The sequence below is a fragment of the Argiope bruennichi genome, chromosome 5, assembly GCF_947563725.1.
Source record: "Argiope bruennichi chromosome 5, qqArgBrue1.1, whole genome shotgun sequence".
Taxonomy (NCBI): Eukaryota; Metazoa; Arthropoda; class Arachnida; order Araneae; family Araneidae; genus Argiope; species Argiope bruennichi.
The window spans coordinates 80125412-80132556 of NC_079155.1; positions in this window are offsets into that span (position 1 = coordinate 80125412).

The window sequence follows — 7145 nt, forward strand, 5'->3', positions numbered from 1 at the left end:
TAAGCGGGCAACAATCATCACATTTGAAATAATGTGTAACATTATTCAAGTTCATGGCAAGCTATTCATGTGTAACACTATTATAGCTCTCATTTGTCCTTAGGACATCATTTGGACGGTTCATTTCGAAGCTGTGCCACGTATTGTTACTTAGGAACATGTTTATGAACTTAATATATCCAAGGTGATACAGAGCTTACCAGAACCCTTATTTATAATAACATAGCTCGTATCTCCTAGACAACCTGGATCACCTAGATAATTTTATAATTTAGATAAATAAAGGAATAATGGTGCCCAATTTAAGGTTGTCCATTATCACGACTCGTCATAGTCAGAGTTAGTTGATGATCATTTAACTCTTTCTATAATATTAAGTTGAATATGATTGAAGCAAGGAGATATACCTTACCCCCGTCCCCTCCCACCCAACAATATTTTTGGTGTTTGACGTCGTTTCTGGTGTCAAAGTAGAGTTTTTGAGTTATTAGAAACTTTTGAAGACATAATCAGTTTGTAGCTACCCCACTTTTGCCTTTTTTACGATAATATTATCACAAAAAGACAGTGTGACAGGAAAGTTCATTTAAATATTTAGCTCAGATAAACTTGAAAAGCTGAATTTTATTACTGAAATATTCTTCCAATACAATGATTCGGACGAAGAGATAGAAAAGTATTATCCCTGATACAACTGACGAATTGTTTATCCAATCGTGTGCTTCCTAACTAACAACTTATCTATTTATCATATTTGGAGAATAAAGGAATCTGTAGGATCTGGGAAGAGAATATTACCTTTACATTTTAAGTCAAAAAAACACACTTGACATTCATATAAAAAAGTACGTAGATGACGAAACTCGAAAGTACTTTGACCTTGTTTTAAGTAATTTGATGAATCATTTCAGTTGATTTTCTGTCGGATTTTCATTATCGTTTTTATTTCTTGCCGATCAATCTGCTTATTGATAATCTTTCTTAGAATGACTGAAATGGACATAAACGTAAAACGATTATTCAGATGATTGAAAGGGACACAGATTAATTGAATGAGACCTTCATTGTGTGTCAGCTATGCCATTTGTTAACAAAAACAACGATGACTCATTCAGTATCTAAAAGTGCCCAAAAGAAAAATAAATAAGGGAATCCTTTTCTAAATTATACTGTAGAGCGAAAGAAATAAAATGCATGAATAAGAGGCATTTTTGTACTTTATTTTATCATAAATCGCCATTCCTTTTTCTTATTAAAATATGAATGAATAAATTGATGTCAGGTTTTCAGATCGAGCAGAAATAAGGTGCATAGAATACAATAAAAATAGAAATAGTAGAAACAGGTAACCAATAAGCGAAAGAAAGAGAGAAAGACTAGATTGGACACTAAATATTTTCACCCTCATGTATTCTGTAAGGTCTTGCACTAACACCCAATGGGACAGCACCCCTAACCTACCAAAAAAAAAAAAACCCAGCCCTTTTAGACATTAGTGATAATGCCCCTCCAGAATCATTAAATGGAAACTAAGATGTGTCTCAAAAAGAAAGAAGCATAATGAGGGTCTGAGTACAAAAGCCATAATGGAATAAAAATGTCGAATGTACGTTAAAAACTTTTTCTTACTCATTTTCTTCGCTCTCTCTTTTTTTTTAATCATGTGAGGACATTATGCTATTTTAGTTTGGGGTTTTTGAAGCCTCAAAATGCAGGGGCAGAAAATTATCGATTTATTGTTTTTGAGGCATCAGTATTTCGTTTTTAGGGTTATTAGAATATGATAAAGAAGTTTGTCGAATTTGGCGACTTATCGCCAACAAAAAGTTACAACTTAGCGCGAATGCCCACTATGTACACGATTCTTCTGTCTAGCCAATAAAGGGAAAGGTCGTAAGAAGATATTTCCGGAAGGAGCACAGAGAAGAAAATGGGAATGAACGCGAAACAGCGAGGCGAGACATCGAAAGTTTATATTATATATATATATATATATATATATATATATATATATATATATATATATACACAAGAAAAGTTTTAGAGCTGAAACGATTTTAAAATTTAAAAAAAAAATCGTTTTCTAAACATCGACGGGTGTGTAATTTGATAGTCATGTGATTGCTTAAAGCCGGTTTAAACTGATTTTTCACGGGAAAATATTCTGGCTTCGAGAAAAAAAAATATTACTCGATTAATTTTGAGATAGTCAAAAACCATCGCTTTTCTAAATGTGGGTGATTGCAAAACATGAATCATGTGTGAACGTGATGTTTTCTGTCGGACTGATATCGTGTGACTTAAAAAATAATATTGTCACATTATAATTTAAAATTTGAGATTGCAGATTTTGTTTGTTTGTTTGTTAATTATAATTCGAAACTTTACTAGAAGCGATAAATCATTCTCTCTCAACAAAAAAATTATTTTCGAAGTTGTAAAAAAAAACTTAAGTGCAATAGTAAATGTTAACAACTCACATCTTAGCATATTTCAAAAGTTTCATCTTGTTAAAAATAACACAATCGCATCATTCTCTTTTTCAAAATATCAAAACTTCAAAATAAAACTTTGGAAGTAATGATCTGTTCAATTTAAAATTTAACTTTCTGCGGAAGGAAATATTTGTTGCATTTTTCCTGAATATTGAAAGTTCTAAGATTAAGTAAGTTGATAGGTTTAGATATTTCATAAAATTTAAATAAATGTGATTATATTTACAGACCGAAAAAAGCTCGCTATGATGCAGTGCCCTAGTACCTGCGCAATTTTGTTTAGCTATATTAATGTCCCGTTTTAAAGCAACACTAAGGCTATTTGGAGACGGACGCAATTTTGAACCGCTGTCAGACGTCAAGGACGACATCTGAGTTGGTATTCACTTTCCACACCCCACAAGCAGGAGGACGTTTAAGGACATACAAGTAGATTTAACGTGCACCAGACCCGCTTAACCGACGATTCTTCGGTGGAATCGGGTCACGAACCTGAAATCCTCCGGTTCCGAAGCCGAGACCTTACCATCAGACCATAGCGGCCTCTAGTACTTATGCAAAACCATCGCTGTTTAAAATATTCTAGAAAAATTTTAAAAACTTCAGCTTTAATTAAAAACGGCAATATCGAGAAACTAAAATTCTTCGCTCGTACTTGTGTAATTTCCAAAAGAATAATATTTTCAATAATAGGAAACATTTGGATACGGTGAAAATTTATGTATCTAATCGTAACTCCGACCTCAATATAGAAGGATACAAACGTTATTTTCCAAATTTTGTCATTCATCTATTAATAGTAATTATTATTACTACAATCTAATTATTATTACTTAACCCTTTATTTACTGACGGTACTTAAAAGTACCATTTAAATCTGGCTTATATCTTCATAAAATGACTATTTTTTCTGATGGTATTCAAAAGAACACAGAGTATGTAACCCAGATAACAAGTAGTTAAAATAAGTTAAAAGTAGAAATTAAAAATATTTAATTATTAATTAAGATGTTTCAATTAATTAAAAAATTCTTAGATTCCTTGAAATTATTCTGGAAGAAAACTTTACTGCTGGTACAAAAATAAAGTTGAAAAAATAATGATAAAATAATTCGGTAAATAAAGGGTTATTCGAAATTACATTTAAGTCGAGCTGCAAATATTATAGTTTTAAAATAGATTTAACGAATTTCATGAAACAAAATAAGAAAGAAACTCTACGATTTAAAAAAAATTACCCAAGAAGTTTCAATTTACTCCGATATTTTGAAATATCCGACACTAATATTAATTTTTTAAAACAAAATAACTTCTTTTAAAGTAGAATTTTAAATTTTTATTCCAAATGAACATTAATTTCTACTCTTATTATTATATCTCTACTAGTAATAACTAACATTTCTTTCTAGAAGGTGGATATCTGTTTTCATATTTCCACTAAGTCTCTATCATTTCCTCTTTTTATGTTTCCTAATTTATTCGGAATTCAGCAGAAGAATGTACGATAAAATGGCGAGAAATCCAATTCAGTGCTTTGAAATCCATTTAAACTGCTTTAAATGATCCCTTTACAGTAACCACTAAATTACGAATGGGAGAATTTTTACCATATCAACATTCGATCTTTCCAGCAGAATTCACCAGATTAGTCTAATCGTAAAATCAATTTCTTTTTCATCTTGGTATCGTGGAAAAAAGCAGTTATTTAAAGGACAACCCCCCCCCCCCCACCTCATCACTGGTCTAGTCTAACTGTATAAAGAACATAAAAATTGGAAAGGACGAAAAAGGAGAAAGTTTTTCGAAGATGCTTTTATTCTGATGAATTTTTCTTTCATCTGAATTTTTCCTTACGGTAGCTTAGTCATTCGCCTTTCGAGAAACAATTCATGAGCCAAAAATCACTTGAGATTTTTTTTATTTAAAATACATTCTGAAACTTAAAATAAGATGCAAGATAAAAATGAGACGCAAACTATGCGCTAGCTATATTTGGCTAATGAGTCAAAAGTTGAGCTGTAGTAGATTAGATTAAGCAGCAATATTTTATCTTATATCTCGCCTTTTAGTTAACATTTTTGCTACTCTTTTTACTTAATATTATTTTTTCTTCCGATTTCAAAACAGATAGAAATAAAATATATTTAATTAAAGAAAATATTTAATTTGGTATCCTTTGTCAGATGTATTTGAAATAGGCAGGCAGAAATTGAAGTTTAAGAATACCCGTGAAGTGAATAATTTATTTATCAATATGATAATGTTTGTGACAGATTCACTAGCTTACGACTATATTTATATTCACTATATTTAAGACTTGCAACAAAATGATTAAAAATCCTCAAAACGCTCTACAGAATATAACAATTGTTCCTACAGCTACCAAATCTAGGATATAGTAAACACAACCATCTTAACTCCTCCGTTCGTATAATAATGTTAAACAATATTGTACAATATTATGCAATATTATGTTATTCAATATACATCAATGTATAATATTGCGAATATTATTTAATGTCCTACAATATTGAACAATATATATGGACTATTGAGGTCATTAAGAAGAGATTTGTAACAAAATTTTAACTTTATTTATTTCTTAGATAAAAATTAATCGTAACTTTAAAACTCTTTCTCAAAAACTTCATTATAAAATTATACTCAAAAAGGCTACAATTTTGACATCGCTTTAAAATTTAAAAAACATTTTTCTATTATATAAATATTACCTCGGAATCTTTTTTCCCCAAATTTAAGAAGTCTTTAAAAATAATTTCACTATATAATTTATAGCATTCATTTCCATTACTTTGTTTACTGCATGTTCACACGAACTCATTAAAAGGGCATTAAAAAAATTTTGAGGCCTGCGTATTATCACTGATATTTAAAGACTAAATTATAAAAATAAAATAAATGGATGTATTCAAAAATCATTATGATACTGAAAAATTAGAATCTTGTTTCTATTATTTTTTGAAGCTTATAGTATTGAGTGCGTAATAAATACAAACATTTATGAAAAATCTTTTATGTAACACATTACTGTTTACCATTATAAAGAATTGAAAATAATTTCCGTTTTTTTTTTTTTTTTTTTTTTTTTTTACGTTAGTATTAATTAAACACAATTTTTCAAATAAATTAACAGTGTAATAAAAATTATTTACAAAAAATGTTTTACGTCGTGTATTAATGTTCATCAATAGACGCAATTAAATTATTATATCGTTTTATAGTTTTATAGTTGTAGTATTTAAATCTCAGTTTTTCAGACGCATGAGTAATACTAATTTTTTAATAAAATTTTTATGTCGGTTAAAACTTCCAAACTGAGTAATAAATCGCTCTTAAAAAATAAATCTTTAAAGAATGAAATATAAACTAATCATATTTGGAGGACAAATAATTAGCATCCATTCTTTAATCATTCCTTTTTTTTTGTCGTAATAAAAAGTGCTAAAATTCTGTATGAGTGAAAAACCTGCGATCATGATGAAGAAGTCGCACAAATTGCATTGATTTCAATCGCATTTTAAGCAAATACATCTAGTGCTTTACATTCCATAAAAATAGCGCTGGAAAACGTCAAAAAGATTGGTAGTAACTTGAGAGAAGAAGATGAATATGAGGGAAAAATGTACAAGTGAATTATACAATAATTTTCTTGATAGCGTTTTATTAAGTTGTATAGATTTTTTTTTATATTTTTAATAATACTGTAAATGTTTATTCATGGAAATATCCTCGAGTTTTGTTTATTCAAGTATGCACAGTTTTAAGAAATTAGCATTAAGAAGTAAATTGGAATTCTTTCAAATATACTGTTTGAATAAATGCTGTAAAATCATGAATTTTTTTTTTTATCTAATATGCATTCATAAATATCAAAGTTAATGTAAAAAATATCAGAAATCTTCGATGCGTAAGAAAAATTCTAATATTTTCAAAATTCTGTTAAATATTTACATAGCAATGATTAAGAACAAGTAAAATATTTGCTTAGATAGCTTTGAAATCGGAAGTTGCATGTATTAAAAAAATACTGGAAACTGCGTCAAAAGCAAGAATTCAGTTGTAACTTTGTAATGACGCTTTCAGAAATATTTGTCATGAAACTATATTTGCTTTCCTTTTCGGAAGGATGAGAGAAAATTTATCTGCCACACTTCAGATGGGAAGAAGAAAATAATCTTCCTAAATAGAGTTTAAATTACTCAATAAAATGAAATCTTTTAATTAAAAATATTTATTTATAGAATTATGTTGTATTCTTTTTCTCAATGTAGCTGCACAGTTAGAAAGTACAGATTTTTTTTCATCATTCCAAAATACCTAATTCAAGAAAACGATATTTTATTTGCTTTCAGAATCTGATAAATAGCATTTTTTGTATTCATCAAATATTAATATCAAATTCAAATTGATGTTAATATCAATTTGTATTCAAAATTTTATCATCAATATTCATAAACTTTAACATCTTTTTGCATTTCTTTTATCTTTAAGCTGAAATATGCACTCATTACAATAATGAATTACATTTCCTGGAAGTAATCAAATTTTTACATGAAAGCTATCGGAACCTGACATGACCGATCGAAATGAAAATTTATCGCTTGATATATTACGCTTGTCTTGAAGTTA